Consider the following 23091-nt stretch of genomic DNA (forward strand, 5'->3'; position numbering starts at 1 on the left):
GAGTCACCCGGGTACGTAAAAATCAGACTTCAAATACCTTTTAACTTCTGTCTTCTAGCGCCGCGGCTGCTGCTTGCTATTCCATTACAGCGGCGGACTTGGTGCGTCTGTGCATGATGCAGTCTCTTCTTGCATGACGGTCTTCAGCACCGAAACTGACTGAAAACTACTGCTACTCTTCTTTTCTACATTCGTCTCTCGTCTTCGTCTCCGTCCCCGTCTCTGTCTTCGTCTTCGTCCCCGTCTTCATCTGTCGAGCCCACCACGTCTCGTGTATTTATTCACTTCAGTTCACTGGAGGTGAACGACTTCACGGCCATTGCCTCTTCTGTCACGTTGAAAAGCTTCTCGAAGAATCTTCTTAACGTCGGTCATTGGCTCTTGGAATGTAGGCGGGGGCCTCTGATCGCATGTGACGACTGAGAAACACGTGAGCCGGTCATTGCCTCTTCCGTCACGTTGAAAAGCTTCTCGAAGAATCTTCTTAACGTCGCTCATTGGCTCTTGGAATGAAGGCGAGGGCCTTTGCTTACATGCGACAACTGAGAAACACGTGAGCCGGTCGGGCGATGCCCTGACGGCTGAATCGACAGCGCCCGCTTATGTGGAACTTGCTGACTTCACGGTCATTGTCTCTTCTGTTCTGTTGTTCTGCCCACTGAATGCGAGTGTGTAACTCTCTAAACTAAACCAAGTTTTCCATTTATATTCTAATTTCTAGTTCACTTTGATTTCACTAATTTATTTACTTAAGTACCACTCAACACCGTGTTGCATCTGAAACGCTAATTCCTTCTCTGGCCTGACTGCATTCACTCAGTCTCACTTTCCTTCGTTCCATAGAATGTTGATGTTTCCCTAGTCGAAATAATGGCTATTGCGCACACTCTAAGGGTTGGAAAAATGTGCACAAATTCATTTCTCGAAAAAATTCCCACAGGAATAAATAACTACATCTTTGCTGTCTGTCGCCACAATATGTGGAACATATCATCCACACTTTGCAGATGCAAGTCTCTCAACGCCCTAGCTAATTTCCACATGCTTGTGTGGTCCACCGCGAGATGAGAGAGATCTAGAAATTTTTAGTTCTCACAATGCTTTTATATAATGGAGATCTCCCAACCATGTCGTGTTTACGTCACTCAGTATGGGTTCAGCAATACAGTATGGGTTCAGCCACCTGCCGTCTTGGTAGAGGTGAATTTTTATTTTCTTACCGGGTCCCCACTAGTCCTGTTAAAGCCGTGAAGGCACTCACCCTTGGTCCCGGCCATATTTACATTAAAAGTAATAATGTATTGTTCTGGCTTTATCCATTTCGGTGTTCTCTTGTTAAATGGGGTTTTCCGATGCCATTAACCACCTGCCCAATTCGTCTCCAAAATGCGTTTCACTTTAACTTATTTATGCATGCCCCTGTCCTTATATTGTAGATATTGTTTTGTTAATCGGGGACTAATGACCTCATAAGTTGTCCCATAGTGCTCAGAGGCATTTTTTTTTAGTTTTACTTACATGAGATTACTGCAGTTGCTTTTTGTTGATAATAGTTTTCTGAGGGTCTCATACTGTTTTGTTGTGTCGTTATAGACTGAGCTCACATAAGGTCTGTAAAATCTGGTCTCCTTACAAAGTCCTCAAACTCGGCATCAGGTGAGTGTGTCTATGTGTCAACGTCATCAGTGTCTGTATCAACTGAATCTTGTACCCTGGTATCCAGGTCAATTGAAATTTCGCTGCCCTTATCTCTAAGTATACATTTACGTTCGGAAAATTCAATAGTGGTCATGACTTTTTTGCAAATATTGTCTGAGTACATATTGACCTACATTCCTACCAGGGTCGTTTATTATTGGTCTGCATGTTGGTGGAGTAATGAGATTGTTTCAATCGCACTCACCTGTAAGCAGGCAAGCTTAAAGGCTTAAGGAACTGTTGCAGTTCCTTCAGGGCTTACCTGACGCTTTAATTGAAATGCTTGGTGTCACCAATAGAGTCCAGTACAAGATCTGATTGAAAGGTGATGTACCCCTGAAGCAAGCTCCGTATGGGTTATCTCTAGGCAAGATAAAAACTCTGAGGGAAATAATTAATAGCATGATCCGTGAGAGAGTTGTTAGGGGATCCACCTCTCCCTAATCCTCTCCAGTTTTCTTGCTTCCTAAAAAGCAGCGAGGCGATTACCAAGCGCTTGTTGACTTCAGGCTGTTGGACGAGAATTTTTTCTTACAATCTGTTCCCTTGCCGTTACCTGATCTCCACAACTGTTTTTTGTGTTTTTCTGTAGCTTGTTACTCTACTCTACTCCATACCAAACTTATTACAAGACACTTTGAATGAAGGATTGCAAACATGTTACAGCCTTCTGTATCGATTGGAACCATTGTGAATTTAACAGTGTTTCTTTCGGTGTTTCTACAGGGACTGCGGTACTGTCTCGCCTGTTGGACAGCTTCTTGAGCATATCAAATTTAAATATGTATATAACTACTTGGACGATGTTTTCGTTTATAGCGCAACTTTTGAGGAGCACTTGAGTCATCTTGAACAAGTCTTGCCTTACTTTATTTGGGCTGGCTTGACGGTTAAACCATTTGAAATGAACTTAGTCCGCTCTTAGATTTCCTTTTTGGGACATTTTGTGTCAGCTGACGGGGTTAGAACTGACCAAGAACATATGTGTAAAATGCACTGGTTTCCCCATCCCAAGAACAAGAAGGGCATGGCCATGTTTATTGTTGTGAAAAATATTTTCCGCAAATTCTTTCAAAATTGTGCGCAGTTAAAAGCTCCCCTTAATAAATCACTTAAAATGGCGAGAACTTTCACTGGGGTGAGGGCCTACAACTGGCATTTGAAGCTCTTAAGCCGACCCTTGCTAACAAGGCCGTTTTTGGAAGTATTCAGTTCTGAAATTCCTTTTATTGTCCAAAAGGACTCCTCCAACTCAGGAATTGCTGCCGTTCTTCAGCAAGAGTTTGAAGGCCGAAGACGTCCTCTAGCCAATGCTTCAGCGGGTTATCTCCTACTGAATTAAAGTATTCTGTGTACGAGTGGAAGGCCCTTCCGTGCATTAGAAAACTTCAAATTTTATTTAGAACATGGGGAGTTTTAGCTCGAGACGGACAATCAAGCCTTGAGCTGGATTTTAGGATGCCCCAGGAAAACAGGGTGAATCGGCCATTGGGCAGTCCATATATCTGCATTGAAGTTGACAGTTAGGAATATTAAAGGTGCTCACAACCAAGTTACCGACGCTCTCAGTCGAATGTTTCAAGATGGTTACCAGGTCTGAGAGGGGGGTGCTGTTCTATAGGTGGGCTGTACAGCTATGGTGCTGACCGAAATCCCACCACATTTATTTTCTGATTTAAAACATAAGCTAGAAGAAGACGCAGCCATTCAGTCCATCAAGTGTCGTTTACAAAGGGATGAGGAACTCGATGACTATACCTTGAATAAGCGGATCGTTTACCATAAGGATGGGCAGGGTCGTGGGTTAAAAATTTGTCTTCCTAGAGATTTGATACTTACTGCGCTCCACTATTTTCACAATTCTGTAGTAGTAGGGCATTTGGGACTTTACGAAACCCTTGATAACACTAGGGATCGTCTTACGTAGAGTTCATTGTAAAAGGATATCCGGCTTGGCGGGAGTGCGAAAAATGTAAAACAGCCATCTCTCGAAAAGAGTTTCTGCATCTCGCTCATGAAGAATAATCCGAAGGACCACCTTTATGTTGATTATGTCGAACCTTCACCCCAAAGCAGAAATCGAAATCGGTATCTTCTTGTTGTAGCGGATGCATTTCATACTTTACTTGTTAGGTTCCTAGCCGGAGTCACTGCAGCTTCGACCATTGAATATCTAAGTAAGTGTTTGGACCATCTATGTCCTTAGTTAATGACAATTCCCTCGTGTTGACTTCTAGAGAATTCAGCAACATTTTTTTGCAGAACAGCGTTCAGCATATTAGAAACACACTATAGTACCCCAAGTCGTAATTTGCCGAAAGGATCAATAGGAATCTTAAATGTGCATTAACGATTTTCCATTCTAAGGACCAAAAGGAGTGGGATAGTCCTATCGCTTGGCTTAATTTTGTCTTTAACACCGCACACGACAACGCCATTAAAGCTACACCCACCTCGTTAATTTTGTCCTACGTCATTAAGTAGCCCCTTGCGAGTTTATGGCCCTTTGATGAAAACTAGCGCGACTAGATTAATCCAGGAATTATTTAATGTAACTTGAGAAATGAAGGAAAAGTGTTTAGTTTGTCTGTTGGGGATAGCGTTTAGACCAGAACCGGGCCAGACGCCGTTTTAAAATATGGGTGGGTGATGACGTTTTCATATGAAACTTTAACTTTGGCAGATGGTGACAGGAGAAACTCTCTGGTAAATTGTGTCCCCGTCTTGTGGGTCCTTGCCAGGTTCTGCATTTGTTAAGCCGGGTTAATCTCCTCATATGTCCTCTTAAGAACGGGAAGACATCTGAGGTTCGTGTAGGCCATGTTAAAGAAGTGGCCAGACTCAGCCCTAACCGGCTTTGTGGTGACTGCTAGCTGCTTTGGTGGAGAATGGTGAGCCGTTGTGTCTTATCGGTTGATATTGACTTTGGTTATCGCCTCCCATCTTTGACCGCAGGGCTTTGAAGCAAGTGTGGCTCTCCCTGGGGGGACAGTGGTGAACCAAAGGTTTTGGTTGTCTTTGCTCGTGGCAGTATGGGCTGTCGAAAGGAATCGAAAACAAGTTTTCTGGTGGCGTCTGGTTTATCAGTGCAATATGGAAAAGAGGCTCTCAACATCAAGACCGGAAGGAACCGTGTATTCATTGTTTGACATCTTCGAGGAGAGTGTAATTGGTTACGAGGAAGGAACCGGGCTGTCAGAGTACTGTGTTCAATTCGTTGCTATTCTCGTCGCCATTGTGGTCGACTGCAGAGGCTATCCTGGTTGAGAGAGCAGACTGACACTAAGGTCAGCTGAATTCTGTTTCTGGAAGACTTTCAACTTTTGTGCTGGAACTTCTCCTCTGATATGATGTGTCTATGAATTTTCAATATACACACATCAAAAAAAGTTTTACACCACCTCGGTTCCCAGATTTCTGGAACCTGTACAGAAAATAGGAATACAAATCAACATAAAAATCATTTTCGCCCTTTTTTCTGCTCATGAACGCCACACGTTGCGTGTTGTACCACTATACAGCAAGACCTTCAGAGGTGGTTGTCCAGATTGCTGTACACACCGGTACATCTAATACCCAGAGCACGTCCTCTTGCATTGATGCATGCCTGTATTCGTCGTGTCATACTATCCAGAAGTTCATCAAGGCACTGTTGGTCCAGGTTGTTCCACTCCTCAACGGCGATTCGGTGTAGATCCCTCAGAGTGGTTGGTGTGTCACATGTCCATAAACAGCTCTTTTCAAACCATCACAGGCATGTTCGATAGGGTTCGTGTCTGGAGAACATGCTGGCCACTCTAGTCGCGCGACCGTTATCCTGAAGGAAGTCATTCAAAAGATGTGCACGATGGGGGCGCGAATTGTCGTCCATGAAGGCGAATGCCTCGACAGTATGCTTCCGATATGGTTGCACTATCGGTCGGAGGATGGAATTCACGTACCGTACAGCCGTTTTAGCGCCTTCCATGGCCACCAGCGTCGTTCGTCGCCCCCACTTCCACCCCAAAATAGCAGGGAACCTCCAACTTGCTGCACTCGCTGGACAGTGTGTATAAGGCGTTTAGCCTGACCGGGTTGCCTCCAAAAGCGTCTCCTATGATTGTCTGGTTGAAGGCATATGCGACACTCATCCGTGAAGAGAACGTGATGCCAATCATGAGCGATCCATTCGGCATGTTGTTGGGCCCATCTGTACGACGCTGCATCGTGTCGTGGTTGTAAAGATGGACATCGCCATGGACGTCGAGAGTGAAGTTGCGCATCATGCAGCCTATTGCGCACAGTTTGAGTCGTAACGTGACGTGATGTGGCCGCACTTTCGCATACTTCAACACGGTGGCGTTGCTGTCAGTGTTCCTCCGAGCCATGATCCGTAGGTAGCGGTCATGCACTGGAGTAGTAGCCTTTGGGTGGCCTGGGTGAGGAATGTCATCGACAGCTCCTATTTTTCTCCATCTCCTCCATGTCCGAACAACATCGCTCTCCTTCACTCTGAGACGCCTGGACACTTCCCTTGTTGAGAGACCTTCGTGGCCCACTGTAACAATTCGGACGCTATCGAACCGCGGTATTGACCGTCTAGGAATGGCTGAACTACAGATGATACGAGCGGTGAACCTCGATCCTGGTTGACTGACTGGAACTGATCGGCTGTCGGACCCCCCCCCCCCCCCCCCCACGTCTAATAGGCGCTCCTCATGCATGGTTGTTTACATCTTTCGAAGGGTTTAGTGACATCTCTGGACAGTCAAGGGTACTGTGTCTGTGATACAGTATCCACAGTCAACGTCTATCTTCAGGAGTTCTGGGAACCAGTATGATGCAGAACTTTTTTTGATGTGTATATTATTGGATTATTTTATTAGTCTGTAACTGATGTCAAGTGTTCTTGAAACTAGGAAGCCACTATGTTGAGGACCTCTGGCCGTTATTGTGCCATCTTTTCCTTTCATGACATTTTTGTATCTCGGCTTGGTGTTTAAGGTAACATTAACATGTAGTTGTCGTTGCATGTTTGCGGCACGAGTCCTGAATTAATGTCCTAAATTATATCCTGATACGGAGTATTTTAGAGGGATGACTTTTCAGATTTGACTTGGTTTGATTTGACATATCGCCCCTAAATTAAGTAAACTGACTTATGTGGCCTTATTCGTCAACGGATGATTAATCACAGCATATTACTTCTCTACAATATCAGCCTTAATTTAAAATTAAATTTAGATTAACATTTTCTGCATTGCCCGTGTGATACGTGTTTATAGTAATACAGTAGCTCATATAGCAACCAGTTTGTACCAGTCTATACTGTATCCTGTTGTGTCAAGTTTTATCGGCAGAGATGACGTGATTATAAGGTGCTGAGACGATTGTAGAAACGTTTCTACGCCTCCAACAAATACATTGTGGATTAAAGATTCACTATGTTCGTTGAAATTTGTATTAGGCTTCAAGTTAAAAAAAATTAAAGATCCCCTGGTGTTTGCCGGTGGGCTCTGCTGAGGCCGTTCGACTGTAATTTTCTATCTGAAGGGGACCATCCTCGAACTCTTGGAGTACCGGTTAGAGATGGGCAAAGTCGTTCATCCTTGGGAACTAGTTCACTGGTGATCGTTCTTTTTTGGGAACCGTTCGTTATTACTCGTTCATCGTTTATTGTGCTTGGTATATGGTTCCTATGAAAAATTGAAAATTAGTAGCTTAGGTGACTGAAGATGGATGGCTCCAAGAGGGCACTTGACTTCCCCCTGGAATACAGAGTTTTTATTCATAACAGTATTCTCAAACACTTGTAATTTTTGTGATTCTGCAAAACATCTCGTTTAACTAACTGCAACGTTATGTAGCTGATTGCAGTGAAATAATATAAGGTGGCACACGAAAAACGTCCCCGGGTACTGACTGCTTGCCAGTTACGCACGATTTGTTGACCGCTACGAGCAGAATAGATAAACATGTAATAATTAGGCAGTGAAAAAATAACAAATAACCTAATGCAAACAACTTCGAAACAATGGAAGACAATTGGTAAGCGTCAATGAGCATTCTAGAACTCATGGCCGATTTTTCGTGCGCCACCCTGTACCACTAAAATGATATTGTAGGAGTTATCATATTCTCTTTACAAAATGTGACACCATACACTCGATTACGAAGCAAGGGCATCATTCGGTTGTAAGTCTGTCTGCCTTCCTTAACGATGAACATTCTCTTTTATCTTGTATCAAGCAAGACAGAAAATCGCCACCCGTGTGTTCCGTGCCGACGTACTTTGCATGTGCACTAACAAAAAATCTTGCCTTTTTACAAGTATTTCTTCTGCCGTTTATCGAAATAGTGAAGTAAGCTGATACGCCGTTTTATTACCTGAAAAGATGTATGTATTACATAGAACGTAATTTTTATGTGACTGTCGTAATTATAAAGTATATTTCATTTACTGGTCATGGACGCTGAATAGAATACGAAAAGAACCATAAGTTCAGGGTTCAAAAAAGGTTTGAAACAGATCTCCAATGGGCGTCCGTAGCGAATGGAACAAACAACAAAAACTCGATACTGAACTATGATCAGTCGGCAGTGGATCTGAGACGAGCGGCCACGCGAAGAAAGACAAGTCCGGCCGAGCGAGACCGAGACAGATGGGATCGGCACCGAGGCTGGAACGAGACCGGTTGATGTGCCGTTGCGGGAACGAGACCGACCGTTTCCCGTTCCCGGGAAGTATAAGTAGGAAGCCGCGACCGAAGTGGCTAGGAAAGGCGGTTCCTTAGAATTCGTTCCTCGCTCGTTCCGTTCATCTTGGTGAACCGTTCCTTTGGACCCGTTAGTTCTCCAATGACCCACCTCTAGTACCTGGAGTCAGAATGTATGTTCCTGTGGGGGTCACCTGGTAGTGCCTTTAAAGCAGTCCATATCTTAAGCTAACTAACCTGTACTGCAGGATCGTGTCACTGACATCTCTCTAAGGGGATCATCGGCGACCGGTTTCGTATGGAAGCGGCCCACTCAAGGGCCAAGTTGGTCGCGACAGTGTGCTGTCCTGGTGCTTAAACACGGCCGCGACCGACTCTCTCGCTGCCACACATCCGCAGTATTCTGCGTTTGCGGGGTGCATGCCACAGTTCCGCTCAGCCATATTGTGGAAAAGTTACCCTGATTTGGACGTACCGGTTTTCTAGGCGCTATATGAGTGCCGGCTTTCAGGGCTTGCTCAGGTCTCTAATGATTAACCTGTTTATGTAGTTTCTCGATCATTCTTATTCTCCTTCTGTCACGGTTAAGTTCATTTTTAGTAAATTAATATTTCTTGGAAATTGTATGTGGGTATTTTCTCTAAGATATGGGAATTTAACTTAATACTTTGTTCATTTAAAAATGCAGTGTATGTTATTATTTATTCAAATGAAGCCGATAGTTTCTATTGAAAAGTACTTGTTAACGGGCTGCTCATGTCCGTTGTTATTTAAAAGTAAGTTTCGAAATGTATACTGTGCATTGTTGGGTACCGTGAAATAATGTTATCCAGTGGCATCTGCGTATGGGAAATCCATCACTTCTAAGTTATTGCTCGTGTTAAAATTGTTAATCATTTGCATTATAAATGCTTATAAAACTTTATTTAAAGGAACTTGTTACTTTGGGTAATTCATCTGTTTGTTACAGTGTATTTCTCACTTTATTTTAAATTTTATCACAAAGTGTGTGTAATCAGTAACGAAAATGGTTTCGTAAAGTATGTGTATGTATTAATCCAGTGAATGAAGTTTTTGGATTCTCTCTGGCACAGCTCTTCCCGTAATGGCTTATGGTCATTCAAGAGGTCGTAATTTCCCATTTCATGTAGAAAGAAGACAGACATCGGTTATACGATGTCAAACATAACCTCTGTTCCATAAGGATATCCGACAGCTTCCACTATGTCTTTGCTGTTTTATGTTAATCGTTTAGCTAACAGAAATGATATGGTTCAAATGGCTCTGAGCACTATAGGACTTAACAGCTATGGTCATCAGTCCCCTAGAACTTAGAACTACTTAAACCTAACTAAGCTAAGGACATCACACAACATCCAGTCATCACGAGGCAGAGAAAATCCCTGATCCCGCAGAAATGATAGTATCAAGCTAATTCTTCTGGATGTTGACTGCCTTGCCAATATGTAAGACCGTCCGATGTTTCGACCACTTTTGCAAATGGCTTTCCTCCGTGCTGAGCTGACTGCTGAATGAGAGATACTTTAGATCTTATACAGTAGCGGAGGAAATTGTTTATGTATAATCATAGATTACTTGAGGATAGGAGAAGGTGTGTAAGCGTTGTTTATTGGTCTTTAAATTATTCCTTGTTTTGGTGGGTAAAGATATGCCTGAATGATGTTTATATTACCCGCGCCCGGGTTCCCGAGTTCGATTCCCGGCGGAGTCAGGGATTTTCTCTGCCTCGTGATGACTGGGTGTTGTGTGCTGTCCGTAGGTTAGTTAGGTTTAAGTAGTTCTAAGTTCTTGGGGACTGATGACCATAGCTGTTAAGTCCCATAGTGCTCAGAGCCATTTTTGATGGTTATATTATTTCTTGCCACTGGTGGAAAAAGGAAAATCTTATATATAGACAACGCGGTCAACAGGCCAGAATAATTTTATTGACGGTGACAAGGCCGCCGGAGCCTACGCTTATATTTAAGAAACGATAGTGTTTGGAATGGCAACATTTAGACTCTAGTGGTTTATCATCTTCCATGATTGTATCGTCTGTGAACCAGGGGATACCATAATACAAAATCATTTCGTAAAAATGGAGGATTTCAATCACGAAATAAAGTAACCAGTTTAAAATCAACTCAGTACGAATTTCTTATTTACAGCGGAATGTGTACTGCTCCGAAACTTCCTGATCGATTACAGCTCTTAGTCGGACGTGGACTCGGACAGTGAACCTTTCTGACTGACTAGTGGAGGCATGTTAATATCGTGGTAAATGAAATACTGGACGATGATAAACGTTTTGGTTGGTTGGATTCTAAGAACATTTCCCAAGAAACAGGAAGAACAGTGAGTGGAAGTCTACCAGCACATGCTGAAGATATAATGCTAAACGTGACAATTTTCTGGACTGCTTAGTCCTGAAGGGCGACATGGGAGGCTGCCACCACGAACGCACGCAAACTACACTATAGGCAGCAGCGGGAACTGCAATGCCTATGTTGATTCTTCTAGATATCCAAGATCTAAAGAAACAATCAGTAATATTTCACGAAAGTGTTCATTGAACTAAAAGTCCTACTTCCGAAGGCTAGGCAGAGAATCTTGAGAAATGTCTGCACGCAGCATGGTAAGGCTTGACCTTAGAGGGTATCCCAGGAGGTAATGGTAAACATTGAAGGATATGACAGAAACCTCATTTGAAGTGAAAGGCTTCATATGCACATATGCACTATTCCTAATAGTTTCTAATGTAGACCACATTAAATGTAGATTTGTTTGTAGCTAGTGGCGCGCACCTATGTGCCTTGCTTTAATCGCTGGATTGATTATTTTACTTTAATCAACTGGCCATCAAGAACGGAAGACCTTTGGTCACTACGTTTTTGTTCGTGGGCCTGGCCGAAGTTGAGATCTGCATACGAGATGTGAACACGTGAGATGAACTGCTTGGTCACATCATGGATGCTACTATACTTATCGGAGAATGTGCAGAGGCTCTCAGACAAGTAACACAAGTTCTCACAAATCACTAAAGTTGACGGCGGGCTATTCGGAGACTTATTCTAAACTGTAAAACAGTAGTGCTGTGCGATAATGCTTCAGGCGAATGTATTAACAACACGCTCATATTTTTCAGTTAATATGTTTCAAAACGCATGTTGTAATGTTTGCTAATCCTTGCACAAGGTACATGTGTAAACCTCGAAATGTATTGAATAACACAGAAAAAAGGTAAAAATGCACCTTAAACTGTTCTGTCTCGAAATCCAATCGGAATGGGGCATACGAACACAAGAAGATTTTTGCTTAAAATTATGGTACCTGTCGTATCCCCACATAGCGTCCATTCTTGCTGGGCATCACTTGTATAGTGCATATTGACAGGAAACAACACTCATTTGAGTACTCTTCAAATGATTCAAATGGCTCTGAGCACTATGGGACTTAATTTCTGAGGTCATGAGTCCCGTAGAACTTAGAATTACTTAAACCTAACTAAGGACATCACACACATCCATGCCCGAGGCAGGATTCGAACCTGCGACCGTAGCGGTCGTGCGGTTCCAGACCGTAGCGCCTAGAACCTTTCGGTCACCAAGGCCGGCGATTTCTCTTCCTTGAGCAGGATTAACCATGTTATATAACTCTCTGAAGATTTTTTCTCGTTTGACAGGTTTAATTTCAGTCACCAAGAATGTAGTACAAACCATATGGCCATTTGTTAGTGGATGATCCGTGTCCAAACAGACATTTAAAGTGAAGTTGTTGCCCTTCAAAAAACTGCTTACCAGGTTCGACAGCTCGACACTGATCCAGAACTAGCGCTACTATTCTCTAGTAGACCAAGTGGTGTTTCGCGAGTGCCATATGAGCAGGTCGCCCGCGCAAATCCCACTACGAACGTCTACGCCGAAGAGACGCTCAAACTCGGATACGTGAATCAAAAAAGGACGGAAGAGCCATTCGAGGGGCGCAGTGTGGAGCTCGTTAGCATAACGGAAACGAGGCGTGGCGAGGAAGTTAAAAACCTGCATAAAAAACGCATCAGGTGCAATAAGGTATGATGGGCGCCGGAGCACTGTGGCCGATGGCACGAGCAGAGGAGAGAGGAACGGAGTGGGTGGGGGAGGGGGAGAGCCGTGTCGGCGACATAAAGCACAGATGACAGTGGAGGGGGGCGCGGCCCGCGCGGCCTCATTGGTCCCTCGCGGGCTGTCGAACACGCTCTCGCGCCGCATCGGGCAGGTCGCCAGGGCGGCTGGTCGTGGGTTTTTAATGCGGGACGGGGACGTGCACTGTGCGTGATTAACGCCGAGCACCGCTGTCGGCTTTGTCACGCGCCGCAGCTGCCGAGGGCACTAGCAACACTGATGACAGCTTGCCAAGAGCGCCGACACAGCGGCTTGGGATGCGATTATATGGGCTGAGTCAGTCAATCCGCTCATCTGTCCCGTGCAACATACAAGAGCTTGGTGTTTTCGGCGTACCTGTGAATGACTGATATCTAATGACTCTATTTCTGTTGGTGTGATAATCGCAGCAAATATTAGAAATTACATTTCCAGCTGATACGTAATTCTTTATTCGTACCACACTTACACAGCATATCTTAAATACCATAAAAGAGGAAGCGGGATGGAATCATGGTTGGTAGTCACACTTAATAATTAAGACACTTTATTGTCATTACGCCTTAAAAAAGTACTTTGAGAATTACAAATCGTGGACGTGCCACTAGATAAAACTTTGCAAATACAATTAGAAACCCAACGTACTCAGCACACTAACAAACAATTCCAAATTAAGAAAATGGGGTTACTTACAAAGTTGAGAAGTTCAAACTCCCATATAGGACTTTCCTCAAAATAGATATAATGAAATAATTACACGTAAAGGGTGACTTAATAGTACTTGAGCACTAGTGTCAAACTAAGATGTCATTACATAACGTGACAGAATCACTTAATTAAAAAAACTACAACAGAGACACTGACATTACAAGATAAATGTTTGCGTACTCAGACTAGAAAAAGATGCAGAAGGAACTCAGCCGATGTTTTGCACTTTAAGGTTTAGCGAGTTGCCAGTCCGTAATATTTAAGAAAACAAGTACATACACAAACAGGTTGCATACAAAATATATGCTTTATATGCTTTTCGTATACTTTAGAATGGGACATGTGACCAACTCCGGCAGTGCCAGGCTCTTAATCACTGACAAGCCTCGACCTCGGATGACATTTTGCTCCCCGCCAAGGCGCTGGCACAAAGTTTCTGCCCAAATTACAAGACATTCCAATGACTCTGGAACGTAGAAACACTGGGCAGATCCTTTGACTCACTTACACATGGAAAACTGTATTAATACCGTGCGGGCTTTCAAAACAGCAACATAAAGTCATTTGATTGCAAGAGACACAAAAAAACTTCTGATAAAATTTTCAAATAACAGCCACCATTTAACTAGGCCAAGAAAGTCTCCCACAAAAATAATAAAGTTTAAAATCTCTGAGTGCGTCGGTGAACAAACAGTTACGACGATTTACTCCATGTCAGGTACACAATACGAGGGAGCGGATTCCACAGCTTCACCGCTTTCCTTCAAATTTTGTTCCCAGTGAGGTCACAGAACTGGTTTTTCCAAACTGCCCATGTCGGCAAAACGCCCAACCAGTTTCACACCGCAACGTATAACGGTCATCACACTCGCTCGGCAGCCGTTGACACTCGTCTCCCCCGCGAATGACACGAGAACTCGAGGGTTACCCGTCGAAGGCTAACAACCAACTCGCTTCGCCAGCGAAGCCGCAAAATAAGACACGCGAAAACCAAAGATAGCTTACCTCAACCACAGTCGATCTCAACGATACATGAACATAGTAAGACTGGCGCCAGCTCGCCACGGCTCACCAGCCGTCGACTAAACGTGATAAATTTCCTCTTTTTCACTTAAGAACGACGGAATTATTATTAATATGAAATGGCTTAAGAACAACCAGCAGCTGAGGATTATATAAAGAGATTGAAAATACCGCTTCAGTTGTAAAGTTCTTTTATTATCACACGACCTGTTTTGGGCTCTTGTAAGCCCATCTTCAGGTGTCGTAACTTGGTGCTGTGGCCTCCGACCGCGTGGTGTGCTACCAGTGAGCACAGAACTGTTCTGTGCTCAAGGTAACGCAGCTTTTATGTAGTTCGGTGGCCGCGGGCGTGGTAGATCAGCGTGTTCATTCAGGGGACTGGGAAACCTCTATACTGTAAAAAAAACTTGGTAGAATCTTTGACATGCGACATCCGCACAGAATTGATGACGACAAATGACGAAGAAACAGATGCATAGAACAAAAAGGAAAACAGAGAAAAACCGGTCAACATGCTGGGATGCTGTACAGAAGATGCGTCTTTGATGCTCGCTACTGCCAATGATTTTCTGTTGGTGAGAGGGCTAGAGCGGGATACATTAAGCCACTCGTTTTTGTGTGTCTTGTTTTCCAGTCGTCAGTAGTAGCAATTGCAATCTACGTCCTCAATAATATAGCTGGTCCTGATGTATTCCAAAATCTATCTAACTCGACAATTTTTACCTGCTATGTCCCCTCTAGTACCATGCGTATTATTCCTTGATGTCTTAACACATGTCCTACCAACCTGTCCCTTTTTCTTGTCAGTCTTTTCCATTTATCCCTTTCCTCACCAATTCTCCAGGGAACCTACTCATTCCTAACCTTTCCAGTCTCCCTGATTTTCAACATTCTTCTGTAGCACCACATCTCAAACGCTTCGATCCTCTTCTGTCCTGGTCTTCGCACAGTTCATGTTTCACTGAAGTACAAGGCTGTTCTCTAAACGTATAGTCTCAGAAATTTTTTCCTCACTTTAAGATCTATGTTTGATACTAGTAGACTTCTCTTGTCCAGGGATCCCCTTTCTACCAGTGCTAACCACCTTTTTGTGTTCTTTACCGCCTAGGTAACAGAATTGATTAACTTCATCTGCTTCGTAATCACGAAACCTGATGTTAAGTTTCTCGCTGTCCTCATTTGTGCTACTTCTCATTACTTTCGCCTATCTTCAATTTTCTCTCAATCCATAATCTGTACGCATTAGAATGTTCATTCCATTCTGCACATCCTGTAATTCTCCTTCACTTCCCCTGAGGATAGCAATCTCATCAGAGAATTTATTGTTGATGCCCTTTCACCTTCATTTTATTTCTACGCTTGAACCTTTATTTTATTTCCGCCATTGCTCCTTAGATATTGAGACTGGGCAAAAGCGGCGAAAGACTGCGTCCTTGCCTTACACACTCATTGACAAAGGCGTTGGCAGTAGATCAAAGGACGGCCAGTCGGTCCCTATTGACCCGCCCGGACTTTGCTTTCTGATTTGTTTCTCTTTCCTAATTTAGGGTGGTAAACCAGTTTCAAGCGATAGCTGACGTGCATCATCATCAGTCACGGAGCTTTACAGTAGCCACCAGCATATGGAGCACAGACATAAAACTTACCAAAAGTATTTTTTTTCCTCGATTTCATCCCCTCCACTTCAGAAAGTGGGTTACGTAGAGAAACTATGACTTTTACATCAGCTTGCTTAGTTTGTCTGATTGGAAAGTGGTTTTATAGAACAGAAAACAATGCGTTCACGACGTGGAAGGAACGCAAATAGTATGTGAACCTGAATGTTAAATATCGCAGATTAATAACTTTCGTTAACGTGAATAAGAGAGTATCTCTGTCAGTTTTATGTGGTTTCGTTTGTCTTGCTTCTTTCATTCTTCAATTGTTATCTTTCTTGGTTGTGTCTATATAGACATACATCGAAGCGCCAAATAAACTGGAGTAGGCGTGCGTATTCAGATTCACAGATATCTAAACAGGCAGAATACGGCGCTGTGGCTGGCAACGCTTATTTAAGACAACAAGTGTCTGGTGCATTTTTTTTTAGCTTGGTTGCTGCTGCTACAATGGCAGGTTATCAAGATTTAATTGAGTCTGAACGTGGTGTTATAGTGGGTGCACCAGCGGTGGGACATAGCATTTGGGGTAGCGATGAAGTGGGGCTTTCACGAGTGTACCGTGAATATCAGGAATCCGGTAAAACATCAAATCTCCGACACTGTTGCGACTGGGAAAAGATTCTGCAAGAACTGGAGCTACAACGACTGACGAGAATCATTCAACGCGGCGGAAGTGCAACCTTTCTGCAGATTGCTGCAGATTTTAATGCTGAGCCATTGACAAGTGTCAGTACGCGGACGATTCAACGAAACATCATCGATAAGGCCCTCGTGTGTCCTTGATGACTGCACGACGCCTGGGCCCGTCAACATCGACATTGGACTGTTGATGACTCGAAACATGTTGCCTAGTCGAACGACTCACGTTTCATATTGTATCGAGCGGACGGAAGTATACGGGTATGAAGACAACCTTATGAATCCTGAACCCCGCATGTGAGCGGAAGACTGTTCAAGATGGTGAAGTCTCTGTAATACTTCTAGATACGACTCTGACAAGTGTCACGTACGTAAGCATCCTGTATGATCACCCGCATCCATTCATGTCCATGGTGCATTCCGACGGACATGCACAATTCCAGGGGACAATGCGACATCCCACACGTCCATAATTGCTACAGAGTGGGCCCAGTAACGGTATTCTCAGTTTAAACACTTTCACTGGCCACCAGACTCACGGAGAGGAACATTATTGAGTATATCTGTGATGACTTGCAACGTGCTGTGCAAAAAAAATGGTTCAAATGGCTCTGAGCACTATGGGAATTAACCTCTCAGGTCATCAGTCCCGTAGAACTTAGAACTACTTAAACGTAACTAACCTAAGGACGTCACACACATCCATGCCCGAGGCAGGATTCGAACCTGCGACAGTAGCGGTCGCGCGGTTCCAGACTGTAGCGCCTAGAACCGCTCGGCCACCCCGGCTGGCAACGTGCTGTGCAGAAGAGATTTCTATCCCCTCATACTCTTACGGATTTATGGACAGCCCTGCAAGATTCGTGGTGTAAATTCCCCCAGCACTACTTCAGACGCTAGTCGAGTCCATGCCACGGCGTGTTGCTGCACTTCAGCGTACTTGCCTGGGCCCTACTTGATATTATGCAGGTGCACCAGTTTTATGCGGGTCTCTTTGTCTCTTCAGTGTATGTATACCATGTAAGTCAATTACTTTTTCAACAATAACCTGAAATCATAATGGAGACTATTGCATTCTCGTTTTATTCATTTTAATTTGTTTAGGTCCCGCCTGGTGTACAGGCTTAGTTACTATCTATAGCTATAACTATATTCGTAATTATTGTAATTTCTGTAAATTCAGCTCAAGATGGCGGATGTCCATGAGTAAGTGCGGACAGTGTGTAGCTGGTCATCAGGCTCAGTTCGAAACGGGATTCATCACTGAAGACAATTTTACTCCAGTTAATGATATTCTAGACCAAACACATGTCTGTAGACGCCCAGTACAGAAATGGGATACTAACCTATCTGTCGTCCGCCATGCTGACCGACCACCATAAGTGATACTCCAGAGTGCCATTTCTTTTCATAGCAAGACCCTTGTACTCGTCATGCGCGGCACGTGTACAACACAGCGATGATGTCCTACTCCCAGTTTTGTTGTTTTACATAGCAAGCCATTTTGGGCTTACACCTCAGCAACGTAATGCCCGCCTGCACGTGGCGAGAGTAGCTACCCCTTGCCTTCGTGCTTGCTAAACCGTGCTTTGACAGGCAAGGTCGCCGTATCTCAGAGCAACCAAGAACGTTTGGAGCACTCTGGGCAGGACCCTCCAACCTTGTCGGCAGTTTGACTATGTAACGCGCCAATTGGACAGAATTTGGCATGATTCTCAGCAGGAAATCCAACAGCTATATCAATACGAAGCTGAATAACTGCTTGCATAAGGGTCTGAGGTTGCCCAACGTTTTGTTCACTTGCTCAGTCTGTGAAGCCCATTAAATCATCCAATTTCTCTGAAATTGTACTCTTTTGTTTGTCTATACGTGTACATCACATCCACCGATTTCCGTCCAATCGGACAGTTCCTTCGAGGTTCGTCGTTCCTTTTTCTATCTCGAAGTGTAAAAGAGTATAAAGTAAGTGGAATGGCCTCATTTTGAAGCTCAAAATTAATTAACAACAGGATGTAAATTAAATCAAACGAAACCAGTGATGGGGAGTTGCAATAGCTAATTTTATTCGTTTTCACACTGATATATGCAATATACATTCAGAGTTCTCAGGGATGATTTCACTCCGCACAGACCCATGTTACAGGGCGGACGGGGAGGGGGCGGGTATTAATCATTTGGTCTCACCACATATTGATCGATGAAATCGGCGGCGTTTGAGGTCGTGGGCAGACGGCGTAGTGCCGGCGCCACAGGTTGATGCTGAAGCAGGCTGACGACAGTCGTGCCTGATCTCTGACAGCTAGCGGCTCATACGTTAGCGTCTTGGGTACCAGCGGCCTTAGATCGCCCATTCACAGCCCGACCGTTCGAATGAACTGTGCATACGAAACCCGCTGTCCACATCCGTGGTTCGGCTGCATGTGGCGACCGACAACCACCTGGTGGGCCCTACAGGCCTGTGTCAAGCGAACAACACAGAATTGGACGGTGTACTGACGGTGTCTGGACTGGCATGTGGCGGTATGAGTAAACAGGCAGTGGCTCGTCAACCGAACCGACGCAACAGGACCACGGACCTGTGTATGAACACATCGACCACATACGCTGGTGTATTTGTAGGTGCTGACAGGCTCTGTGAATGGCTCGGTGGATCGGTTGACCTGTGTAGGGTTAGGATGACTAAAGGGCCTAGAATGAGCAAAGCAGCCACTTCGCATTATTCTCTCAGAGACCGCTGCAAAATAATTTATGTAGTTGGGGGCCACGCCAACATTTCATTTTAATGTACTTGAAAGCCCGCAGACTCTCTTTTTGATTTAGGAAAAATACATTTTGCATCATCTGTTTCTGTTTCCCAAAAATCGTGATTCACTGATGCACAATGCCCTGCTCCAAATGTACATTATCAGATATTCCTTCCCAGAAATTAAAAAAAAATATGTTTGATATCAGTAGATTTCTTCTGCTCACGACTATCGTCTTTGCTTGTGGTAGGCTGTTTGTAGTCAGATTTTTATGTCTTCCACGCTCCGTCCCTCATGAGTTATTTAGCTTCCACAGTAGAAGATTTCATACTCTTCGCCTACTTCGTGATCACTTGTTTTAGTGTTAAGTTTATCGTTAATCTCTTTCCTCCTACTTCCTTTCAGTTTCGTCTTTCGTCAGTGTACTCTCAGTCCATACACTGAACTCAATAGACTCATCACTCCTGTCGACAGGTCGCGTAATTCTTCCCCCTTTCACTGAGGATAGTAATGTCATCAGCAAATGTTATCACTTATGAAGATAAACCCTGAATTTATTCCCACTGTTGAATAATTTATTTCGTCATTGCTTCTTCGATGTATAGATTGAGCAGTAGGAGCGAAAGACTGCATTCCTGCCTTGTGCATTTTTAATCCGTGCACTTCCTTCTTGGTTTTCCAGTCTCATTTTTTCCTCTTGTTTCCTGTAGAAATTATTATCAGTCTTCCCCTGCAGCTTACCCCTGTTTTTCTTGGAATGATGAACATCTTCACAATCTCGAACGTTTTTCCCAGGCTGAAAAGTCTCATTAAAGAGTATGGACTTTGCGTAGTCTTTGTTTCATTACCTATCACCACAATATGCCTCCATGGTACCCTTAAGTTCCCGGAAACCAATCTGACTGTCATCTAATAGATACTCAGTTCTTCATTCTGCTGTATATTATTGTTGTCTGCAGTTGGATGCATGATGATCTTTAAGCAGAATGAACTACAGTCGTAGCACTTATCTGCCCTTTCTGTTTTTGGGATTATGAGTATGATATTTTTTCCGAAAGTAGGATGGTATGTCTCCAGACATATATCAATGAATTGCCGTTCGGTGTCCACTTCCTCCTATAAGTTTAGGACTATTGATGCTCCCTATATTTTTAGCTTCATTTGATCGCAAGTGTTCTAAAGTCTTATTAAACTCTTTACCCAAATATTAGATCCACTATGTCTTCCATATCGACTCTCATTACTCCTCCAGTCACACCATCAGACTCCTCTCTGCACGCCTTCAATGTGCTCTCTTCATCTATCGGCTGCTTATCTGTGCTTAGTAGTGGGATTACAGTTCCACTTTTAATGTTGCAGACCTTGCTTTTAATTTCATCGAAGATTGTTTTGACTTTTCTATATGCTGAACCAGTCCTTCTGACAACGATTATTTTTCCGATTTCTTCACATATTGCCAGCAACCATTTACCTTGGCTTCCTTACGGTTCCTATTTGTTTCATTAGTGACTTACGTCGCTAAGTCTTCATGAATTTTCGTGAAAGTAATTTACCTTCTTCATTCTTCAATCAATTGAATTGTTTCTTCTGATATTTAAGGATTCTACTCAGTTACCGTCCTTGTACTTACACAGATCACCCGTAACATCAAGCTTATTAGCATCTTTGTCTGTTTCTGGGACGAATTACATCACTGCGTCTTCGCATCAGTGATTAGACAGTTTTTCGGTATGATTTATGGAGGTACGTGGCATTAGATGTCTAAGCACAGTTCATGTAATAGTTGTAAATAATGCGAAGCTGAATTGGGTACGCGGTGATGGTGCCCGATAGCTATCCACATGGGTGCCACAGGATTTACAACCACACTGACATCGGTATGCAGCAGTCCTGCAGCCATTTCAACACGCGATATCAGCACACTACTCAACATCTCACCGCGAGTAATAGTCTCTGGAGATCTGAACGCAAAACACCCATAATGGAATTCACGCATACGCAATCCCAACGGCAAAAAACTCTATGAACATTCACTAGACAGAAACTACATTATACTAGCGCCGACTGAACCGACGCACATTGCCTATCAGAGGGGACACAGGCCAGACGTGTTCGACATGGCCCTCATCAAGGGCATTACATCGACACTCAACGTTGCCGTTGAAAACGATCTGGCCTCAAACCACCAATCTGTAATACTATACATTGAGGAAACACTGCAGCACATGGAACAACGCAGGATGTTGGACTACGAGCGTGCGAATAGGACACTGTTCAAGGAAACTCTCGATAGCCACATCCCACCCATACACGAAATTAACGAAACAGCACAAACCGACGAGGCAGCAGAAACCCTCACTAACGCCGTCCAGGACGCAATGGCGGGCACCATACCTGATCGCACCTGGGCCTAATCTCAATGAGGAATCGCCTCAGGAGACAATGGCAGCGTACCAGGCGTCACTACTTCAAACGGCACATTAACAGGCTACAGGATATCGTACACGACAAAATACAAACTCATAGAACACAACAGAGAAACAAAATACTCGAAGGGCTGGACACCGCGCGACCTGGCGTGTGGCAACTAGCCCGACACTTAACCAAGTAGAAAATGTACACCCCAACGCTTCAAGGGCCTGACGGACCTGCTTACTCAGCGGAAGAGAAAGCAGAACTACTGGCCCGCACACTCTCAGCGTTATTCACATCGAACCTGGTACCATCAGACCCAGTGTTCACACTTGCTACAGACCAGGAGGTTACACGCATTTTAGCCCAACCATCGGGCGACGACATTCGACATGCTAGTATAGCCTACGTCTCCTGGGCTATAATGCATTCCGCTGCTAGGAAAGCCCCTGGTCATGATGACATCCAAAACCGTGTCCTCCAGGAGTTCCCGGATAAAGCCACTGAATACCTAACACACATAACGAATGCCACAGTAAAACACCAACAGTTCCCCACCTTTTGGAAGACGGCCAAGGTCCTGATGTTCAGAAAGCCGGGGAAAGACCACAGCCTCCCACAAAATTACCGGTCCATCAGCCTTCTGAGCTCGCTCAGCGAGATTGTTGAGAAGGTGATTCTCAAACGCATCACTGGGCACTGCATAACAAATGACATCCTGAGACCGAAGCAGTTCGGCTTCAGGAATCACCACTCCACAACACAACAACTCTTACTGGTCGTTGAACATATAACACATGGCTTCAACACAAACAAAGCAACAGGGGTGGTGTTCGTGGCCATCGAAAAGGCTTTTGAGTGTCTATGGCACAACAGCCTCATTCGCAAACTCAGTGGCACGGGATTCCTCGACGGGCTGGTGCGTCTCATACACTCATACCTCACAGACAGGAGTTTCAACACTGACGTGTAGGGAAAACAGTCAACACGACACGGTATACACGCGGGAGTACCCCAGGGAAGCATCCTAGGGCCCCTACTGTTTATCTTCTACATATACGATCTCCCAACCACACACAACACAACGATGGCAATCTACGCGGATGACACAGCCATCCTTGCGCAAGATTGGAAACCATCAAACATTACGTCACTCTTACAGACTGCACTCAGAGTGGCTGAGCCTTGGTTGGAGAAATGGCGTGTTAGAGTAAACGTCGACAAGTGTGAAGCCATTCTGTTCACTAGAAGACCGAAGCAATTGCGCAAACACCGATACTGCAGACCAATTACTCTACATGCACGCCCAGTACGTTTCAGTGAGAAAGTCAAATACCGCGGTGTTGGGCTGGACCGGAAATTACTCTGGGGGGAC

This window comes from Schistocerca piceifrons, chromosome 1 (genome assembly GCF_021461385.2).
Source record: "Schistocerca piceifrons isolate TAMUIC-IGC-003096 chromosome 1, iqSchPice1.1, whole genome shotgun sequence".
Classification (NCBI taxonomy): Eukaryota; Metazoa; Arthropoda; class Insecta; order Orthoptera; family Acrididae; genus Schistocerca; species Schistocerca piceifrons.